The following is a 24,300-nucleotide window of genomic DNA, read 5'->3' as shown; positions in this document are numbered from 1 at the left end:
CACATATAGAAACATGTATGTCAAATAAGATAGATAACTCAGAGTACTAATCATGAATCTACGCAAGTGATCATACAACCAAGTAAACAGTGACTAAGTAAAGCATGCTCAATAATGTGAGTATGGAATGCATCCAATATGGAAAACACAGGCATTGGGCATGAAGTAACTAGCATGAGACACTATGAGTTGTGTGTAAAGTGCATATTTGCAAAGCTGTGAAGTTCAATTGATTAGGATAATATGAGATCGATCTCTCTCAGATCGATCAGGAATAAGTTCGATCGATCTTTCTCTGATCGATCAGAGAAAACTTCGATCGATCGAACTGCTATGAGAAATTTAAAATGTCACAGATCTGTGACGTGGATGACACGGGGGGTACCCAAGCAAGCTTGTGGGTCCCCCTACACCTCAACAACACAAAAATGGTCACTTATCTTGGCACGTGACCCCCAAAATCGAATCAAAATAAAAAATATGCAAAAATATATATACACATACATATACATATTTATACAAATGCTCAAAACATAAAAAATGGCAAGAACATGGAATCTCAGATCTATCATGAAAACATGGGTACCACTCAAGATTAAAGCTCGAAAATGGATATAAAATCCAAACTTACCAAAACTCAACGAGAGAAGTGATTCGAGAGAGAAAGATGACATCTAAGATGGGAGATGAAGTTTTGAAGCTTATGGTAGGTCACCGGAGGCTCGCCAGAGGTTGGGAAGGTGGGTTGCAACGGTGGGAGGCGACAAGGGTTGAGATCGATGGCCAAATCAATCAAATGACCCTAGGGTTTCTATTTTAAAAAATAATCTCCGCCCTATTCGATCGATCTGGAAAGATCTTCGATCGATCGAACATAGATCGATCTAATCTTGTAAAACATATTTTTATTTTTATTATTTTTTATTTTTTATTATTATTTTTTATTTTTGGAATTTTTGAATATTTAAAAATTAAAAATTAAAAATATATATATATATTTTTATTTTTGGAAAAATAAAAATAAAAGTAAAGATTAAAATAAAAATCTTTTTGAGGTTTTTTTTTTGAAAATAAAATAAAGTCAAAATCAAAATGCAGTCAAAGTCAAAGTCAAAGTCAAAGTCAACAACGGAACACAAATCGATCAATCCAAGATCGATCTAGAAGATGCTTCGATAGAACGAACAGGTTAAAATCCTACAGACAAGTTGGATTGGTCAGACAGAGAGCTATTTTATGCAGGGTTCAAAAATTTTTTGAGTGTTGGAACTGAAGATCGATCCAAAAAGAATTTGGATCGATCTTGGAATTTCAGATCGATCACAAAACATTTTGCACGATGGGATAGAGAGGTGAAATATGCAGGTTTGATGCAGGAATGAAGTTCAATCGATCGAACCTCTTTTGAGATCGATCGAATAGGCACAAGATGCCTATTTCAGAACTGAAAGTGCAGGTATTTTCAACCAAAATCGCCAACAATGCGTATGAACCCAGAATATATCTAGACGATGCAAGAAATGAAAGGTAAAATAGAAATGAGGGAGGAATAGGGTTGTAAACCCTACGAAGCATTGCTAGTCTTTAACGTCTCTAGCAAGACATTGGGCTCTTTTAGCCCGAATCAAATATCTTGTTATGCAGCCCCTCCTTGGTAGGGTGAAAAACACTTTAAACCCCATCCAACAAATGGTTCTTTAAGGAACTTGTTGGATTTGATTGAAAAGACATCGATGGTCCTTGGTCTATGCAACTCTTGGGCTTCCATGCCCTTTCAAACTTTGCTTTTGAAACAAGAATTCTTGAATTCAAGTTTGAAGATGAACTCTTAGAACTTCCATTTCCAAGCAAAGACTCAATTTTATCAAATTCATTTTCAAGACGCCTTTCTACAACACACACTTCTTCATGCTTGTCTACTGAATTCGGGGTTAGATTAAAAATGTTCAACTTCACCTTCATATGGCCAAATGAGATTTTTATTATCCCCGTCCTACAATTTATGTTGGCATTCGCAGTTGCCAAGAAGGGACGGCCAAGGATAACAGGAATTTGGCTCTTAGGATTTGGAACCGGTTCCGTGTCTATGACAACGAAATCAACGGGGAAGAAGAACTTATTAATCTTAATAAAAACATCCTCTATGATACCCCGGGGCTTTTTGATGGATCGGTCGGCAAGTTGCAAAACTACCGACGTCAGTTTCAAGTCTCCTAAGCCTAATTTGACATATACCGAATATGGAAGAAGGTTGACACTTGCTCATAAGTCTAGAAGAGCCAGATTAATGACATGGTCACCAATGATGCAAGAAGTACTAGGTGAACCGGGGTCCTTAAACTTTGGGAGTGTGTTATGTTGCAAAATGGAGCTCAGTTGTTTAGTCAATACCACTTTCCTTGGTGCTTGGCTTTTGTTCTTCCTCTTTTGGGTGCAAAGATCTTTCAAAAATTTGGCATAAGCCAGAGTTTACTTAATTGCATCCAAAAGCTTGGCTAAACACATCAATGATTTCATTAGTCCTAGTCTTTTCCTTTTCAAGAGAAATGGATCCTTTCAAGACATCTGGAAATGGAGCTTTAGGCTCAAAAGCTTTTTCAAAATTTTTCTTTGAAGATTCTTCAACATAAGAATTTTTGAAACTGTCAAAAGAGTTTTCCAAATCATCTTTCAAAACTTTCTTCAAATCATTTTCCATTACTTTTTCCATTAAGGGGTCATGCACATACAATGAAGAAGGAATAAGATATGAAACGAGACGGGTGTCAACTTTTGGTTGCACCGCTTCACTCTCTTCATTGGACATACTCACTTGGTTGTCCACAATTCTCCCACTTCTCAAGGTTGTCACCGTATTGACATGTTCGATTGTGTGACCTTCCAATGAGGAATGAGTCTCCACAACACATTGTTGCTTTGGTGGTGCATTCAAAAGCATCTTCCCTTTCTCTCTGGCATTCAAAGTATTAGCTATTTACCCGACTTGGGTTTCTAGCTTAGCAATTGATTGGGAATGGGAATAAAGCAATTGAGTGTTCACCTCTAGAGTGCCTAGAACGGTCAACACTTTCTCCTCGAAAGCGAGACTCCTAGAATTTCCTTGAGAATATGATGATTGGTTAGGAAAATGAGAATTAGAGAATTGATTTCCATGTAATGATTGAAAAAAGGATCTAAAACCTTGGGAACCTTGGCTTTACATTGGTGGTGGAACATATGTGTTTTAAAAACCACCTTGGGGAGGGTTTGAGCCTTCCCCTTGGCTTTTCCAAGAAAAGTTTGGATGGTTCCTCCAACTTGAATTGTAATGAGTGCCATAGGGATTATTCCAATGGCCGACAAATGCAGCATTGACTTGCTCATGGTTTTCACTTGGCACATGTCCATGGGGACAATTAGAAGTAGAATGTAAAACACTTAAACAAGTCATGCAAGATTCATTAGATACACGATGATGAACATGATTAGGGAAGGAAGATACTTGATTTGCCGAAGTTTTGGTTGATCAATAATTAATCAAACTTTTGAGATAAGGAATTCATCTCGGTGGCTATGTCATTGGAATTGTCAACTTGATATAAGCCGACATTCTTCCTTCCACCTAAATTTCTACCATTTTTAGAGGACAAAATCTATGCATTGAATTCTCACTCATACTTTCATACAATTGCCACACATCATTTTCATGCTTGTCAAGATAAGAGCCACCCATAAATGCATCAACCATACCCTTGTGACTATCCGGTAAACTTTCAAAGAAATATTGAACTAGCTGCCACTTAGGTATGTCATGATGTGGGCACTTCCTAAGCAAATCATTAAATCTTTCCCATACCTTATGAAACATTTCCCCATCCATTTGAGAAAATTCACGAATGGAAGTCCTCATGGCATTAGTCTTAGAAACTGGATAGAACTTCTTCAAGAACTCTTGTTGCATTTCTGCCCAAGAAGTTATCGAAAAAGGCTTAAGATTGTTGAACCAATATTTTGCCTTGTCTTTAAGGGTGAAAGGAAAAAGTTTAAGTCTTAAAACCTCTTCTGGCATGTCCGTGTATTTCACGGTGGAACACACTTTAAGAAACTCATCCAAATGCTTGTAAGGTTCTTCACTTGGAAGTCCATGATAGTTAGGAAGCATTTGGATAGTTTGTGGTTTAATCTCATAGTGATGTGCTCTAAATGGGGCAATTGAATGCAAGTGGGTGCATTATATTCATTAGGCACATAATGGTCTCTTAAAGCAATGGGAGGATTCACAATTGGTGGTACTACTCGAACACCTTGATTGCCTTGAATTATGGGAGGTTGTGGAACAAAATTTGGCCGAGGAATTCCCAATGGAACTTGGCCTTGTTGTTGTGGTGGAATGAATGGTTTAGGCATACCTAATGGTACTTGAATATTGAAATGATGTACATTAGGGTGGAGGATGCCTTGTTGGTCTATGTGACCAAGGTCCTCCAAATCGTCGTCATTCAATTCCTCTATTGGTAAAATGGACTGATGAGAACTACCTTTTCCCCTAGGATTTTGAACAACCAATTTAAGATGCAAATTAGGAGGGACAAGAGTAGGATTAAATGACCTATGACCATGCATACACTAGCTAAACAAATAACTAGCAAATAACAATCACTTCACCCCCACAACAAGTCAATCAGCAAACATTCTCCATATGCATTGATCCCATACTCCCATCCTTGAACAATATGCAAAGAAAATTAAATTACCTCCACGCGGGCTCACGATTTATCAATGAAATGAAAAACTTGCCACCACGCGGGCCGACAATTTAACTAGAGATTAAGTTAGAAAGATCTCACAAAGGGTCCTTAAGCAACTTCAATTTATTTTCAATTTTCAAGCCCTGTTATGCTTTGCAATTTTTTAGATTTTAGCCCTTTTTGCTTTTACTTAGCTTCACTTGGCTTCCTTGCTTTTAATTCTCCTTTGCTCAACTTCCTTTACTCAATTCACCTAGTCAAATAAGAACAAACACAATCAATAACTAAAAATAAAGTAAAAAAGCGTACTAATTCCTATTTGTTTCCAAAACACGGCGTTGCCAATTCAATCCCCAGCAACGACGCCAAAAACTTGGTGTGTGTCGTGGGGTACAACCAAATTTGTGCAAAATAGTGTGGCCAAGTTTTAAATTTATAAATGCCACTACTACCTCTAACTAAAAATATAGCTAGGGTAAGTAGGGATCGTCCCAAGGGATTGTGGGTGCACTAGCAATGGAAACAACGTATAGGGTTAGTAGGTCGAGTGATCAAGAGATGTGTGTTTGGTTGATTAGACTACAAACTAAACTAAACAAGTTCAATGTAAAATAAGCAATTTAAATGATATTTAGAGAAAACAAGAGAGTGAAGTCTTAGGGTCTAGAGGTCACCACTAAACACCACAATTCTAGACATTCAATGTATAATTAATGAGGGGAAACATGTATTGCAATTTGAGAGTGTGTGATTGATTGTTTCAACAAGCATGGATGACCAATTAAGCATATATTGTCTAAGCAACCTAGTGAATAGCACAATACATCAAACTAAGCCATTCATCCTTCCTCTAAGCTCACAATCCAAATGCATCACATGGTTAGAGAATAATACTACTTGCATTCATAAGCATGGAACATCAAATAATAAGCATGGATTGTCCTCCCATCTAATAAATAAGGCAACTACATTACAACTAAGCTAAAGGCATGAAAATTAAACTAAATAAACTAAGGGAGAGGCACAATCTATTAAGACATAAGTATGAACCATTAAATAAACCACAATAGTATTCTATTAAGCACTATGCCTTTATAATCTCTAGATCCATAGCATCAACACACATAGACATGGATCAATAACACAAAAACTAGAGATAAACACATGAACATCTATTCTAGCATATATAGACATATAGATATAATGAAATGATCAATTGGAAGTATCAAGCCACACAAATCATTGAATAAACAAGATTCATATATAAAATAAGTGTCAAGACAAGATTACAACACAAATCCCCTTAAAATACAAAGCATTACAGTGTAGAAGATATGCTTAGGGCTAACTCTAGCTCCAAGAAGATGTTTAGCCACTCATTGAAGTAGCCATCCAACCCTCAAGGGCTATCTCCATGGTAGGAATGACCACCTTCTTGATGAAAACCCTAGAAGAATGGAAGAACTCCCAAAAATGTGTCTCTAGTCTCTCCACCTCTCTTTTCTTCCTCTCTAAGAATGTTTCTATATATATCTCTTTGTATTATGTGTATTGAAGATCTTCCAAGCTATGTGTAAAATGGATCAAAATCCTTATATAGGAGGCTCAAGTGTCACACCCAATGGTCTGGACTCGTGCACAAGGGCTCCTCCAATGATTGCACCATGCGACAACTTTTAATGAGCTGGAACTTTTTTTTTTTTTCAGACTTGAGGAGGTTCGATCGATCGAACTATGGTGAGATCGATCGAACTTAGGTGAGATCCATCAAATGCTATAGAGATCGATCATCCCTGGTGGCGCCTTTTTGAATAAAGACAAATCTCTGAGATATTTTGGGATATTTTGGGAAAGAGACAAAAGTGGTAGGTGGTGTGGTAGGTGTGGATAAGATCGAATATTTTCGATCGATCGAAGAGAAGTTGGATCGATCGAACATTATGGAATCTTTTGGATTAGGGCAAGGGCTTGGATCCATCTTGAAGTGTCTAGATCGATGTTGTTTCGATCGATCGAAGTGATGTTGAGATCGATCGAACATGTTGAATCTCCACACTTTGCTTCATTTTGCTTCCACTTTGCTCCTTTCTTCCATCCAGCTTGAGTTAGCTTCTTTAATGCTTTTATTTGGCTGAATTTACTTATGTTTGGGAGTGCCTTTCTTATCTTTGATTTCAAAATCGAATTCCTGAAGAAGCAAAATCCATCTTATCAAATGAGGCTTTGTTTTTTTTTTCTTGGTCAAAAGATGCCTCAAAGCAGCATAATCCGAATAAACAATAACTTTTGACCCTAAGAGATAAGACCGAAACTTGTCAAGAGCATACACTACAGCAAGTAATTCTTTCTTGGTAGTGGAGTAGTTTAATTGAGCTCCCGAGAGAGTTTTGCTTGCATAGTATACAACACATGGAAGTTTTCCTACCCTTTGCCCCAAAACTGCTCCCATTGCATAATCAGAAGTGTCACACATGATTTCAAAGGGTAATGACCAATTGGGAGGTTGCATAATAGGAGCAAATTACAATAAGTCACTCAATTTATGAAAAGCATCAAGGCATGCTTAATCAAAGACAAAAGGAGTTTCCTTGGTGAGAAGATTGCACAAGAATCTAGCAATTTTGCTAAAGTCTTTGATGAAATGGCAATAAAAGCCGGTATGACCTAGAAAGGAGTGAACCTCTCTTACCTTAGAAGGTGGAGGTAATTCAGAAATGAGCTCAACTTTCGCTTTATCCACCTTAATTCCCCTTTTTTGAGATGACGTGACCTAAAACAATACCTTCTTGAACCATGAAATGGCTCTTCTCCCAACTAAGAATAAGGTTTGTTTCACGACATCTTTTAAGCACCAAATTTAGATTTTTGAGGCATGCATCAAATGAAGACCCAAAGACAGAAAAGTCATCCATAAAGACCTCAAGATACTCTTCCACCATGTTCGAGAAAATTGACATCATACACCTTTGGAATATTGCGAAAGCATTGCAAAAACTGAAAGGCATCCATCTATAAGCAAATGTGCCAAAAGGACCAGTAAAGGTGGTTTTCTCTTGGTCTAAGGGGTAAAGGGCTACTTAATTATAACCCGAATAGCCATCAAGAAAGCAATAATATTGTTGCCTGGCCAATCTCTCTAGGATTTAATCAATAAATGGCAAAGGGAAGTGATCTTTCCTAGTGGCGGCATTTAATTTTTGGTAGTTAATGCATATACACCATGAATTGGCAGTACGCTTAAAAATTGCCTCACCTTTTGCATTTTTAACCACCGTAATCCCCAATTTCTTGGGAACTACTTGAATTGGGCTCACCCATTTAGTATCAGAGATTGGATAAATGATACTGGCATCTAAGAGCTTAACAACTTCCTTTTTAACCACTTCTTTCATGTTGGGATTCAATCTCCTTTGGGCATCTCTAAAGGGTTTTGCATCATCTTTTATAAGCATGCAATGCATACAAATGGAAAGGTCAATTCCTTTTAAATCCGCCACACTGCATCCAATAGCTTCCTTAGTTTTTTTAAGCACATCCAAAAGAGATCTCTCTTGATCTTTTTCAAGATTTGAACAGATGATGACCGGAAGAGTCTCTTTCGGGCCTAGAAAGGCATACTTAAGATCGAGAGGGAGAGTTTTAAGCTCAGGAGTGGGTGGAGATACCAAAGATGGAACCGGTGGAATGCTAGAGAGTGGAGGAAGAGGCTCTTTTGGAGTTTTCCAATGTGGAAAATTCAAACTTGCAATGGATTCCATTAGATCATTAACCTCATTCATTGACCCTTCATTATCAAACCCACAATTACTATACATTTCAAGAAGACAAGATGCAAGGGGGTCCTCAGAAAGAAAAGATGAAAGATTATCCTCGGTTGGTTGTTTCATGACCATAGTTGGTTATTTTACATTATTTTGAATTTTGAATTTTGAATTTTTAAATATTCTAAAATTCCAAAAATAAAAAAATAATAATAAAAAATAAAAAAAATAATAAAAATAAAGATATGTTTTACAAGATTACATCGATCTTAGTCCTTTTCAGATCGATCTATGTTCGATCGATCGAAGATCTTTCTAGATCGATCGAACAGGGCGGAGATCATTTTTAAAAATAGAAACCCTAGGGTCATTTGATCAATTTGGCCACTGATATCAACCCTTGTCGCCTTCCACCACTGCAAGCCACCTTCCCAACCTCCAGCGAGCCTCCGACGACCTTCCACAAGCTTCGAAACTTCATCTCCCATCTTAGATCTCATCTCTCTCTCTCAGACCACTTCTCTTGTTGAGTTTTGGTAAGTTAGGATTTTATATCCATTTTCGAGCTTTAATCTTGAGTGGTACCCATGTTTCCATGATAGATTTGAGATTCCATGTTTAATTTCTTGCTATTTTTGATGTTTTGAGCATATGTATATATATATATATGTGCATTTTTTTTTTTATTTTGATTCAATTTTGGGGGTCACGTGCCAAGATAAGTGACCATTTTTATGTTGTTGAGGCATAGGGGGACCCACCAGCTTGCTTGGGTACCCCCCGTGTCATCCACGTCACAGATCTGTGACTTTTCAAATTTCTCATAGCAGTTCGATCAATTGAAGTTTTCTCAGATCGATTAGAGAAAGATCGATCGAACTTAGTCCTAATCGATCTAAGAGAGATCGATCTCATATTATCCTGATCAATCGAACTTCATAGATTTGCATATGTGCACTTCACACACCATTCACAATGTTCATGCTAGTTATTTGATGCCCAATGCCTGTGTTTTCCACATTAGATGCATTCAGTACTCACACTATTGAGCATTCTTTACTTAGTCACTATTTACTTGGCTGCATGATCACTTGCGTAGATTCATGATTATTACTCTAAGTTATCTATCTTATTTGACATACATGTTTCGATATGTGAGCTTCAAATCTCTATTATCTGTTGCTGACTTTGCAAGTGTTTCTTTCTTTTGCAGGCCATGGCATGGGTTAAGACAGTTTCTCGTCGACAGTATGAGCGCAAAGTCAAACCACGCATGGAGGACCAGGCAGGACCTTCACATGCTCAGGATCTAGTTCTAGCTCCAGCTCTAGAGCAAGTTGATTAGGCTAAGCAGCCTGAGTAGTTAGAGGGGTATCCTGAGCCAACTCTAGCTCAGTCCTTATCAGCTGATTCTAGATTACAGTCTTCAGCTGCTACATCTTCATCCTATTCAGATGAGGCTGAGTATGTACCTTCTTCTTCACCACCACCGGTACAGCATGGCCAGGTCCGAGATAGACCACTCCCGAGATACTCACGCCTTTCAGTGGCGCATGAGTCGGTGTTTGACATTACTTTCTTTTCCCGGTCAGTTTTGACTCGGGTAGCTTTTGATTACATCGAGTAGCGCAGTATTTCAGCCATTTTGGCACCTGGTACTTATCCTGTCTTCCCACAGCTGGTTCGGCTGTTCTTCCAAAACCTCCAGCCAGCCCTGGGTAATCTTTCAAAGCTGCAAACCACCATCGAGGGCTACCCCATCTAGATCACAGTTGCACATTAGCCAGAGCTTCTTGGTGCCCTCAAGTCTGCCCTCCTAACCTTCATTATCCTATCTTGAGGAGGCCTTCTGATGTAGACATAGCCGTTGCACTGACTGGCCACTATGCCGCTGGTGAGACATTCGCCACATGGACTTATTTGACTGATGATCTTTGGTTCTATAACTCAGTCTTGTACCGAAATGTATTTATGGCGGGCTATAAGATCTAGAGGCATTCAGACTTCTTGGCTTCTTTATACGCATTCTATATAGGCCATTAGGTATCTATTCCGGCACTCTACTGGAGTGTCATAATGAAGCTCTATACAGACTACGTCAACAAGGCGAAGCCTGATTGAGCTAAGTACCTTCCATTTGCTCATCTTATTACTCACATCCTGAGGGACCAGCACTTTCCTTTCTATCCACAGGATAGTCTTGAGACTAGGGCCTGCAGCTTTATGAAGATGGACTGGAACAAGAGCTACAATACTCTTACCAAGAGCCTGGAGGATGATGCTGTCTTAACAGCTAAGGAGATGGAGCTTACAGAGATAGAGGCGGCAGTAGCGGCAGCAGTGCCAGCGGAGCATGATCGAACAGACCCACCGGCGGTTGCGGATATGCATATGGATATTGATCTAGAGTGAGAGCCAGGACAAGAGTCACCACATCACTCTTAGGCAGGGTCGCCATTACATGTCCCGGAGCCTAGTCAGGATGATCAACATTCTCCTGACCCAGTTATACCTAACGCTGCAGTTCCGACACCCAGCCTAGAAGAGTGTATACAGACCTTAGAGGACGTCATTGTCTCTCTTCGATCCGATGAGGCCTCCCTCAGTACTAATGTGGCATCTCTCCGCTCAGATAGTATGGCTGCGCTACGAGATATATCCAGAGATATCCGGGGATCATGCCCCGCTCACCCGACCTCCTCTGCCTGATCTTTTTATCTCTTTACTCTCATTATTTTTATATATCTGTGATATTTGACTGTTCTATTTATATTGTTACAATATTTTTGTGGCCTGTCTATTGGCCCAAACACTATGATGTACATTATTTCTTTTTATGCATGATATTTTTGGATGTCTAGATTTTATATTGATATATCTGTCTGTGATTGACTCCATTTATGAGGTGCATCCCAGTGACTTCAATGAGAGAGAGTGCTGCCCAAATTTTTTTTTCAGGACCACCCTTTTTCCTCTCTACTTAGTTCATTTACTATCACATTTACACTTGTATGTCCACTGTGCATTATTAGTATCCCTTTTGTTATCTGAAGAGTTTTATCCAAGTACCATTTTTTCAGGACCATAGTTAATCCCGAGTTTGAGGGGATTATACCACCTACTTTGGATACTTTTGTTCCGGCCATTCTTTAACATAACTACACTGTTATACTCTTTCCTTTATTCTTCTCGCACATTGAGGAAACTGTGCCATTTAAGTTTGGGGGTAATTGGTGTTAATTGCAGTGTTTGCTTTCAATTCAAAATTTTAAGCAAGACTTGTGTATTTAAGGGATTTTCTAAGACTGGTCTATAACTAGCTATGATTTTGATCTTTTGAGGACTATATTGCTTAAAATTTAAAAATTTCTTGACTTGAGAGTCCAATACTCCTTGTATGCCTCATGGATGCCATTTAGGAGCAAATTTTTTGAAAGATTGATATCTTGCTTGCACATGTGGTCCACATCATCCTAATTTTGTGATTACTTTAAGATTCACTCTAGGATTCTACACTAGCACAGGCGCACACTAGCATTCATTTATGGGGTACATGCTTTGTTGTTTATTATATTGGTATATCCGAATTAGGCTAGTAGTGGATTGAAAGCTTTTATTTTGACAAAAGTGGATAACAAACCCTTTTCATTGAGTAGCCGAGATTTTAGCCTCATCAACCACTGAATTTCTCATGGCGAAAGGTGGAGGGCCCAAACTCTAGGTTAATAATTAAACTTGAAAAAAAAAAAAAAAAAAGTAGCAAAAGTAAATAAAAAAGTGAGAACTTCTCCCAAAAAGTGAGAAGTGGGAAATGATTAGATGGAGGTTGTCTTGATTTATAGCCTATTTGATTTGAGCTTGAAAGTCCTTAGGGGTGTTTGAACGCCTAATACCCAAAAGCCGTCTGGTTTGGGAGTCATTAACCTAACGCTCGACCTCATGGATTGCTAGAAAGCTTAATAGATCAACGCATTGCATTATGCTTCCATCTTTGATCCTTAGGATTAAAAAAAATAATAATAAAAATAAAAATAAAATAATGATTGAAAAGAATAAGTACACCTAAAATAATAAAGCTTTAATAAAAGGTTCACTATTTGTTTTAATGATCGGTTCTAGATTTGTGTGTTAGTTTGAGGGTAAGGATGTGATCACTTCTTTAGTTGGCTAAGATAGCAACATATTTGATGCCGGTCCACTCAGAAGGATTCTAGTGTTGTTTTGATTTGCATGATCATTTTCTTGATGTGTGGAGGACCATACTTATTTGCTTGGTGTTGAGATTTTGGGAGATTGCTTGGAAAGGGTTGAAAAATTGCATACTTGAGGTAGTTTTCTCCCAATGCTTGTTTGCAATATTGGTGCCTCTTTAGTAAGATTTAGCTTAATGTTTGTGGGTATCATTTCAGGAAACCCTCACGAGACTTCACTCGTCCACTAAGGGTAACCAAGGGGATTAAAAGGCTTGTTGCATGTGCTAAATGCAATCATATTCCCTACGAAAGTGGCGTTATCCATTTATTGCTTTCTAGATTCATAGTTGTATAGTTGTTCATTTCATTCCTTTACTTCATACTTCATTGCAAGGGACTAGCAATATTTAAGTTTGGGGGTGTGATGAGCCCTGAAAACTGCTCAATTAAACCCCTTAAACTTAGGTATTCTAGGACCTTTATCTATTTTATTTTCCCGTCTTAAACTAATTTTATGTTATTACCCTTTTCAGGCACTTATCCCAAAAATAAGTTAATTCAGCCAAGTAAGATCATTAAAGAAACTAACTCAAGCAGGATGGAATAAAGGAGCAAAGTGGAAGCAAAATGAAGTAAAGTGTGGAGATTCAGCATGTTTGATCGATCTCAACATCACTTCGATCGATCGAGGCAACATCGATCTGGACACTTCAAGATGGATCCAAGCCCTTGTCCTTATCTAAAAGATTCCACAATGTTCGATCGATCTAACTTCTCTTCGATCGGTCGAAAATATTTGATCTTATCCACACCTACCACCCCACCTACCACTTTTATCTCTTTCCCAAAATATCCCAAAATATCTCAGAGATTTGTCTTTATTCAAAAAGGCGCCGCCAAGGATGATAGATCTCTATAGCATTTGATGGATCGCACCTAAGTTCGATTGATGTCACCACAGTTCAATCAATCGAATCTCCTTAAGTCCAAAAAAAAAAAAAAAGTTCCAGCTCATTAAAAGTTGTCTCATGGTGCAATCATTGGAGAAGCCCTTGTGCACGAGTCCAGACCATTGGGTGTGACACTTGAGCCTCCTATATAAGGATTTTGAGCCATTTTTACACATAGCTTGGAAGATCTTCAATACACATAATACAAAGAGATATACTTAGAAACATTCTTAGAGAGGAAGAAAAGAGAGGAGGAGAGGCTAAAGACACATTTTTGGGAGTTCTTCCATTCTTCTAGGGTTTCCATCAAGAAAGAGGTTATTCTTACCATGGAGATTGAGGGTTGGATGGCTACTTTAATGAGTGGCTAAACATCTTCTTGGGGCTAGAGTTAGCCCTAAGCATGCATTCTAGACTCTAATGCTTTGTATTTTGAGGGGATTTGTGTTGTAATCTTGTCTTGACACTTATTTTATATATGAATCTTGTTTATTCAATGATTTATGTAGTTTAATACTTCCAATTGATCATTTCATTCTATCCATATGTCTATGTATGCTAGAATAGATATTCATGTGTTTATCTCTAGTTTTTGTGTTATTGATGCATGTCTATGTGTGTTGATGCTATGGATATAGAGATTGTCAAGGCATATTGCCTAACAGAATACTATTGTGGTTTATTTGATGGTTCATACTCATGTCTTGATGAATTGTGCCTATCCCTTAGTTTATTTAGTTTAATTTGTATGCCTTTAGCTTAGTTACAGTGTAGTTGCCTTAGTTGTTAGATAGGAGGACAATCTAAGCTTGTTGTTTGATGTTCCATGCTTATGAATACTAGTATTACTCTCTAACCATGTGATACGTTTGGATTGCGAGCTTAAAGGAAGGATTAATGGCATAGTTTGATGTATTGTGCTATTCACTAGGTTGCTTTGACAATATATGCTTAATTAGTCATTTATACTTGTTGAAACAATCAATCACACACTCTCAAATTGCAACAGATGTTTCCCCTCGTTAATTATACATTGAATGTCTAAAATGGTGATGTTTAGTGGTGACCTCTAGACCCCAAGACTTCACTCTCTTGTTTTGACTAAATTTAATTTAAATTGCTTATTTTACATTGAACTTCTTTAGTTTAGTTTATAGTCTAATCAACCAAACAATCCACTTTTGATCACTTGTCCTACTAACCTATATAATGTTTCCATTACTAATGCACCCACAATCCCGTGGGACGATCCCTACTCACCCTAGCTATATTTTTAGTTAGAGGTAGTAGTGGCATTTATAAATTGAAAACTTGGCCACACTATTTTGCACAAATCAAGTTGTACCCCACGACACGCACTAAGTTTTTGGCGCCGTTGCCCGGGATTGAATTGACAACGCCGTGTTTTGGAAACAAATAGGAATTAGTATTCTTTTGATCGTGTCTTTACTTTTATTTATTTTTAGTTATTTATTGTGTTTGTTCTTATTTGGCTAGGTGAATTGAGCAAAGGAATATTAAAAGCAAGGAAGCCAAGTGAAGCTAAGCAAAAACAAAAAGGGCTAAAAAATTGCAAAGCATAGCAAAACTTGAAAATTGAAAATGAATTGAAGTTGCTTAAGGACCCTTTGTGAGGTCTTTCTAACTTAATCTCTAGTTAAATCGTTGGCCCACATGGTGGCAAGTTTTTCATTTCATAGATAAATCGTGAGCCCGCGTAGAGGAAATTTAATTTTGTTTACATATTGTTCAAGTATGGGAGTATGGGATCAATGTATGTGGAGAATGTTTATTGATTGACTTGTTGTGGGGGTGACGTGATTGTTCTTTGCTTGTTATTTGTTTAGCTAGTGTTTGCATGGTCGTAGGTCATTAAATCCTATTCTTGTCCATCCTAATTTGCATCTTGAATCGGTTGTTCAAAATCCTAGGGGAAGAGGTAGTTCTCATCACTCAATTTTACCAATGGAGGAATTGAATGACGACCATGTGGAGGACCTTGGTCATATAAACCAACAAGGCATCCTCCACCCTAATGTGCATCATGAAAATATTCAAGTACCACTAGGCATACCTAGACCATTCATTCCACCACAACAATAAGGCCAAGTTCCATTGGGAATGCCTCGGCCGAATTTTGTTCCACAACCTCCCATAATTCAAGGCAATCAAGGTCTTCGAGTAGCACCACCAATTGTGAATCCTCCCATTACTTTAAGAGACCATTATATGCCTAATGAATATATAGTGTACCCACTTGCATTCAATTGCCCCCATTTAGAGCACATCACTATGAGATTAAACCACAAAACATCCAAATGCTTCCTAACTATCATGGACTTCCAAGTAAAGAACCTTACAAACATTTGGATGAGTTTCTTGAAGTGTGTTCCACCGTGAAATACACGGACATGCCATTAGATATTTTAAGACTTAAAATTTTTCCTTTCACCCTTAAAGACAAGGCAAAATATTGGTTCAAAAATCTTAGGCCTTTTTCGACAACTTCTTAGGTAGAAATGTAACAAGAGTTCTTGTAAAAGTACTATGCAGTTTCTAAGACCAATGCCATGAGGACTTCCATTCGTGAATTTTCTCAAGGGGATGGGGAAATGTTTCATGAGGCATAGGAAAGATTTAATGATTTTCTTAGGAAGTGCCCACATCATGACATACCTAAGTGACAACTAGTTCAATAATTCTTTGAAAGTTTACCGTATAGTCACAAGGGTATGGTTGATGCATGTATGGGTGGCCCTTATCTTGACAAGCATGAAAATGATGTGTGGCAATTGTATGAAAGTATGAGTGAGAATTCAATGCATAAATCTTTGTCCTCTAAAATTGGTAGAAATTTAGGTGGAAGGAAGAATGTCGGCTTATATCAAGTTAACAATTCCAATGACATAGCCGCCGAGATGAAATCCTTATCTCAAAGGTTTGATTAATTCTTGATCAACCAAACTTTGGCGAATCAAGTATCTTCGTCCCCTAATCTTGTTCATCATTGTGCATCTAATGAATCTTGCATGACTTGTTCAAGTGTTTTACATTCTACTTCCAACTGTCCCCATGGACACGTGCCAAGTGAAAACCATAAGCAAGTTAATGTTACATTTGTTAACCAAGGGAATAATCCCTATGGCACTCATTACAATTCAACTTGGAGGAACCATCCAAACTTCTCTTGGAAAAGCCAAGGGGAAGGCTCAAACCCACCCCAAGGTGGTTTTCAAAATAAGTATGTTCTACCACCAATGCAAAGCCAAGGTTCCCAATGTTTTAGATCTTCTTTTCAATCATCACATGGCAATCAATTTTCTAATTATCATTTTCCTAACCAATCATCATATTCTCAAGGAAATTCTAGGAGTCCCACTTTTGAGGAGAAAATGTTGACCGCTCTAGGCACTCTAGAGGCGAACACTTAATTGCTTCATTCCCATTCCCAATCCATTGCTAAGCTAGAAACCCAAGTCGGGCAAATAGCTAGTACTTTGAATGCTAGAGAAAAAGAGAAGATGTCTTTGAGTGCACCACCAAAGCAACAATGTGTTGTGGAGACTCATTCCTCATCGGAAGGTCACACAATCGAACATGTCAATGCGGTGACAACCTTGAGAAGTGGGAGAATTATGGACAACCAAGTGAGTATGTCCAATGAAGAGAGTGAACCAGTGCAACCAAAAGTTAACACCCGTCCCGTTTCACATCCTATTCCTCCTTCATTGCATATGCATGACCCCTTTGTTGAAAAAGTAATGGAAAATGATTTGAACAAAGATTTGAAAGATGATTTGAAAAATTCTTGTGCTGAAAAATCTTCAAAGAAAAATTTAAAAAAGCTTTTGAGCCTAAAGCTCCATTTCCGGATGCTTTGAAAGGATCCATTTATCTTGAAAAGCAAAAGACCAAGACTAATGAAATCATTGATGTGTTTAGGCAAGTAAAGATCAATCTTTCGCTTTTGGATGCAATTAAGCAAATTCTGGCTTATAACAAATTTTTGAAAGATCTTTGCACCCAAAAGAGTAAGAACAAAAGCCAAGCACCAAGGAAAGTGGTCTTGACCGAACAAGTGAGTTCCATTTCGCAATATAACACACTCCCAAAGTTTAAGGACCCCGGTTCACCTAGTACTTCTTGCATCATTAGTGACCATGTCATTAATCGGGCTCTTCTAGACTTAGGAGCAAGTGTCAACCTTCTTCCATATTCGGTATATGTCAAATTGGGCTTAGGAGACTTGAAACCGACGTCGGTATTTTTGCAACTTGCCGACCGATCCATCAAAAAGCCCCGGGGTATCATAGAAGATGTTTTAATTAAGATTGATAAGTTCTTCTTTCCCATTGATTTCGTCGTTATAGACATGGAACCGGTTCTGAATCCCAAGAGCCAAAGTCCCGTTATCCTTGGCCGTTCCTTCTTGACAACCGCGAATGCCAACATAAATTGTAGGACGGGGATAATGAAAATCTCATTTGGCCACATGAAGGTGAAGTTGAACATTTTTAATCCAATCCTGAATTCAGTAGATAAGCATGAAGAAGTGTGTGTTGTAGAAATTGAGTCTTTGCTTGGAAATGGAAGTTCTAAGAGTTCATCTTCAAACTTGAATTCAAGAATTATTATTTCAAAAGCAAAATTTGAAAGGGCATGGAAGCCTAAGAGTTGCATAGACCAAGGACTATCCATATCTTTGGAATAAAATCCAACAAGTTCCTTAAAGAACCATTAATTGGATGGGGTTCAAAGTGTTTTTCACCCCGCCAAGGAGGGGCTGCATAACAAGATATTTGATCCAGGCTAAAAGAGCCCAACGTTTTGCTAGAGATGTTAAATACTAGCAATGCTTTGTAGGGTTTACAACCCTATTCCTCTCTCATTTCTATTTTACCTTTCATTTCTTGTGTCGTCTAAATATATTCTGGGTTCATACACATTGTTGGGGATTTGGTTGAAAATACCTGCACTTTAAGTTCTGAAATAGGCATATTGTGCCTATTCAATCGATCTCAAAAAAGGTTCAATCGATCGAACTTCATTCCTGCATCTAACCTGCATATTTTACCTTTTTGTCCTATTATACGAATTGTTTTGTGATCGATCTGAAATTCCAAGATCGATCCAAATTCTTCTTGGATCGATCTTCAGTTCCAACACTTAGAAAATTTTTGAACCCTGCATAAAACAGCTCTCTGTCTGATCGTTCGAACTTGTCTGCAGGTTTTTAACCTGTTCGATCGATCGAAGTATCTTCCAGATCGATCTTTGATTGATCGATCTGTGTTCCTTTGTTGAGTTTGACTTTGACTATATTTTGATTTTGATTTTATTTTATTTTATTTGCAAAAAAAAAAAAAAAAAAACCTTAAAAAGATTTTTATTTTAATCTTTACTTTTATTTTCATTTTATTTTATTTTTATTTTTCCAAAAATCCAAAAAAAAATATATATATTTTGAATTTTGAATTTTTAAATATTCAAAAATTCCAAAAAAAAAAAAGAATAATAATAAATAATAAATAATAAAAATAAAAATATATTTTACAAGATTAGATCGATCTGACACATTTTAGGGAGTTTTTCCACTCTTCTAGGGTTTCCATCAAGAAGGAGGTCATTCCTACTTTGGAGATAGCCCTTGAGGGTTGTATGGCTACTTCAATGAGTGGCTACACATCTTCTTAGGGCTAGAGTTAGCCTTAAGCATGCCTTTTAGACTCTAATGCTTTGTATTTTGAAGGGATTTGTGTTATAATCTTGTCTTGACACTTATTTTATATATGAATCTTGTTTATTTAATGATTTATGTGGTTTAATACTTCTAATTGATCATTTCATTCTATCCATATGTCTATGTATGCTAGAGTAGATGTTCATGTGTTTATCTCTAGTTTTTATGTTATTGATGCATGTCTATGTATGTTGATGCTATGGATCTAGAGATTATCAAGGCATAGTGCTTAATAGAATACTATTGTGGTTGAGTTGATGGTTATACTCAAGTCTTGATGGATTGTCCCTCTCCCTTAGTTTATTTAGTTTAATTTTCATGCCTTTAGCTTAGTTGTAGTGTAGTTGTCTTAGTTGTTAGATGGGAGCACAATCCATGCTTGTTGTTTGATGTTCCATGCTTATGAATGCAAGTAGTATTATTCTCTAACCATGTGATGCGTTTGGATTGTGAGCTTAAAGGAAGGATTAATGGCTTAGTTTGGTGTATTGTGCTATTCACTAGGTTGCTTAGATAATATATTCTTAATTGGTCATCCATGCTTATTGAAACAATCAATCACACACTCTCAAATTGCAACACATGCTTCCCCTCATTAATTATACATTGAATGTCTTGAATGGTAATGTTTAGTGGTGACCTCTAGACCGCAAGACTTCACTCTCTTTGTTTCTCTAAATTTCATTTAAATTGCTTATTTTACATTAAACTTGTTTAGTTTAGTTTGTAGTCTAATCAATCAAGCACACCATCTCTTTATCACTCGACCTACTAACCCTATACGTTGTTTATCACTCGAGCTACTAACCAAGCACACTATTTTGCACAAATTTGGTTGTACCCCACGACGGACACCACATACTATACCCTAGTTTAGGTAAGTGATTCATGCCAACTTTTGATGGATTACACTTAATTTTTGAATGTATGAACTTCTTGAAGATGGTGTAGTCATCATACATTTATACATATCATGTTTGTATACATAATTAGTTTCCAAGCTAATTACAATTGAGTATGTTTATGAGGTGTATGGTGGATTCAATTCCCTAGCTCTCTCTGCTTAAGTTTAATTCATCTTAAATTCATTCAATTTACTGTTTTATGCAAATTTTAATTCCTAGTTCTAAGTGAAACAAATCAAACCTTATACACCTCTTTCATCAAACAAAGGGATTTTACAACCTTGGTTGCCATAAACTAGCAATTCTTGTGGTTCGACTTACCCTTACGATAGCCCTATTTTACAATGATTTGTGCTATTACAAGTGTTGATTATTATTGGTAAACATTTATGTAACGACCCTGGATTTTTTAACCTAGTGTGTCCTGTGATGACCCGAACTGGATCCAAGACGCGGAAGCTAGAAATAAGACAATGGTCTCCTAAGGCACAATACACCTCTAAGACCCTAAGATGACCTTCCATGAGGTCACAGAACCCAAAGGAATAAGTATGGAAGCAAGACAAAGACAAGTCCTTAGAGATATACATCATCCCTATGGCACAAGAATGGACTCTCAAAGAGTTTCAAGACTCAACGGGAACAAAATAATGAGAAAGGCGTCAAAACCCTACAAGAGAAGAGCCAGGGGTAAAATGGTCATTTTACCCCAAGAGGAAGGAATTTAACTTTCAACAAGTCAAATTAGATCTAAAACATCCTAAAACATCCTTTGGTAACTTGACATGAAGTACCAAGGCCAAAGGAAATGAAATCCCAGATGAACCCTATCCCGGTTCAAAGCAAATCCGACACCCTCTCACTAAAACAAGGATATCTTGAGCTAGGGGAAATTTATGAAACTAAAACTTGTTCCGTTGGAAAGAAAATAAAAATTTAATAAAGCTAGACTCAAGAATCACCTGATTTGGAGTCCGGGTGGAAAAGATATCAAGTCCTGAAGTCGAAGGAAGGGAAACCCTATCTCGGTTCGAACCAAATTCTGAAACTACCTTACTAAAACTTGAATATCTTGAGCTGTAAGAGGAATTTGAAGCTTTAATTAATACCATTAGAAAGCTCATTTCGACGCGGTCAATTTAGACTCAAGAACAGACCAATTCAGAGTTAAAACGAGTGAGATATGGCCCGTTGAAAAAAAATGTCTGGAGCAAGAATAGTGTTCGTGGGCGCCCGCCAAGGACCCATGGGGGCCCGCCAAACATGGCAGATTCTCACAGGGGCCCGCCAAGTGAGGCAGAGGGGTGGTCTGGAACCTCAAAAATTACAGGAATAGTGTTCTTAGCAGATTTTTGAGTTTGGAGCGCGGTTTATGAGGTCAAGATGATATTTTTTTGAAAAACACAAAAAGGAAACTCCCCCTAAAATCACATTTTCTATGTGACGGAGTTTAGAGTGGAAATTATTTCCCAAAGGAAATCCCCAAATTGCCCTTAAATAGTTTAGGCTTAAAACGGTAAAATACAACTTTGCACCAAGCATACATTTGACCCCAAATGCACTTCTAGGCTAAAACGAATATGGACGTACACATAATAGGTGATTTTGAGTGTGCGGGAATAATCCATGGCTCCCGAAAATGGCCGAATCAAAATCCGACCCCCCAACAGCCAAAAAGGCGAAAATGAACTTGAAATGGAAATTTTGAAATCCAAAATCAACAAATGACTTCAAATGACCGTTTGTCTCTTGACCACACTTCATACATGACTAATGAGATCCTATGAAAGAATCAAAATGGAATTTCCTCACCCAATGCAAACATGGTGAAACAAAAACTCAATAATCATCAACATTTTCGTAATATTCCTTGAAGTCAAAAATTACATAGTATACGAAATACATGTCATTGGCCTCCGGCCTCATCTCATACATGTCAAATATATTGTAAAGAGTGAGTATACTCATGTACACATTACATATATGGAATCAAATATATACATTTTGACATAAAAGACTATAAGTGGCATTCCAAGCCAACCTTTATAAGAGTTAAAAACCTTCAAGTCTAGAATCATCCAAGCATAATGAGAATCTCGAACCTTGATTCATGTACATGAAAAATGTCCCAACTACGTGGGTGAGTAACATAAAGCTACTTGTAGGAGATGAGCATGCATCGGCCTAACTTTTTACAATTTTATCAGAAACATGTTAAAGGGCTCATGCCACCTAACGTCTATGTTAAGGGTGAGACTCAGGGAGCATCCTAAGCTACCCTAGATCATTTCTAGCATAATTCACACCGTCCATGCAATTCAAACAACATAGAAGCATGCTATACAAGGCAACAAGACATATATTCTCAAAGCCATAAACTTGAAATCTAAAATACGAATCAACAAAGATGGTTCATGCCACCTAGCATCTATGTTCCAAATGAGTCTATACGATCATTCCTAAGTTACATTTGAATGTAAAAACACAAATCATGATATCGATGTAATTTAACTGACATTGGAACTTCCAACACAATGCATAAAACACGAATTCTCAAAATTAACATCTTGAAATTTAAGATGGAAAAATCAAATATGGAACAACAAGTTACAACATCATTTAGTTATCAACTTGGAATTGAAATATGAAATCAAACAAGGTGGATACTTGGACATCATGCCAGATCAGACCGACACCAAAGTTACTTTAGGGTTACTAGCCCATGGGTAACTGTCCTATGTGCGCACTAGACTACATAGAGGGACTATCCCCCGTACTAGAACCACGTCCTAACCGTAGCCAAACAATGACATCCCCAAGTTTCCAAAATCAACAAGTTGTGCAACAACATATATATGAACATGTGTATACAAGATAACCAACTATCAACCACACACAACCGAATTTGTAAACACATACAATACATGCTCTAAGTCCATCACTATTATGGCATGGAAGGTGTTAAAAATAAAGTGTGCAACTCATTACACAAGACAAGAATATATTCCATAAAGAAAATATGATCTTATGAATATAAATATAACAATAATGCTACTCAATGCTCCAAACATAACCAAGTGAATATACAACAAGTCTAAGTCCATAATCTTAATATAGAAGCAACTTCTAAAACATGCTTGAATCCATGGAACAATAAGATATAGTTTAATTAAATGAAAATAATTAAACTCTCTAGATTTCAATTCATTTCCAAATGGCCTCAAAATATTATATGTTAAAAGCCATATCATGGTCATTACATATATCAAATCAAAGGTGCAAAATGGGCAAGATACCATCATGTAGAATTTAATTAATCCTAAATTAATTAAATCTCTAATTTTCAAAAGTCACTCAAATGATCCCAAATAAATATATAACAAGCACTAAGTCATAGTCATACCATATATCAAGTCTAAAATGGGATACAAGCAATACACAATTTACTTGAATTTAAATCAATTTAAATTCATTAAATCTCTAGATTTGAAAACCTATTAAAATCATTCATAATTAACATACAACAAAGATCAAGTCATGGTCATGCCATATACCAAGTCAAAAGTGAGTTATAAGCAACCTACCATTAATCATAATTTCTCAAATTAATACAACACAAGCATACTAGTTATATAAGCATCAAAATATGCAAGATAACAAACATATAACCCTATAACATCCCCTACCTCACTAGAGAAGTGTCTCTCTAAAATCCAAGGCAAAATCAACACAAAATGGCAAACCCTTCTAGGGTTATGAAGGGGAGGATAAGGAGAACAAAAAGTGTTCCAAGCTTCATGGTCCAAGGTGAGTGGAAGGCCCTCAAAAATCAAGGTCAAAGCTTAAGGCTTCGAGTTCCATCCATAGAGGCTAGGGTTTGTGATGAGAAAGAAATGACATAAGTTGAAAAATGGGTGAGTGGAGGAAATAGAAATCCTCCACTTACTATGTGTTCCTACACTATGGTCAACACACACAACTATGGTCAATTACACAAAAACCCCTCCTTAAAACCATATTCCCA

General features: G+C 37.2%; 1 pseudogene; it reads right to left on the bottom strand.

The window, feature by feature from the left end:
- Positions 1–16,207: 16,207 nt before the first annotated feature.
- On the bottom strand, positions 16,208–16,305 carry LOC132284383 (small nucleolar RNA R71; annotated as a pseudogene).
- Positions 16,306–24,300: the final 7,995 nt, after the last annotated feature.

This window comes from Cornus florida, unplaced genomic scaffold, assembly GCF_030987335.1.
Source record: "Cornus florida cultivar Cherokee Brave unplaced genomic scaffold, ASM3098733v1 CherokeeBrave_3.0.0_Hap2_Chr01, whole genome shotgun sequence".
NCBI lineage: Eukaryota > Viridiplantae > Streptophyta > Magnoliopsida > Cornales > Cornaceae > Cornus > Cornus florida.
This window is presented reverse-complemented; position numbering and strand designations above follow the sequence as displayed.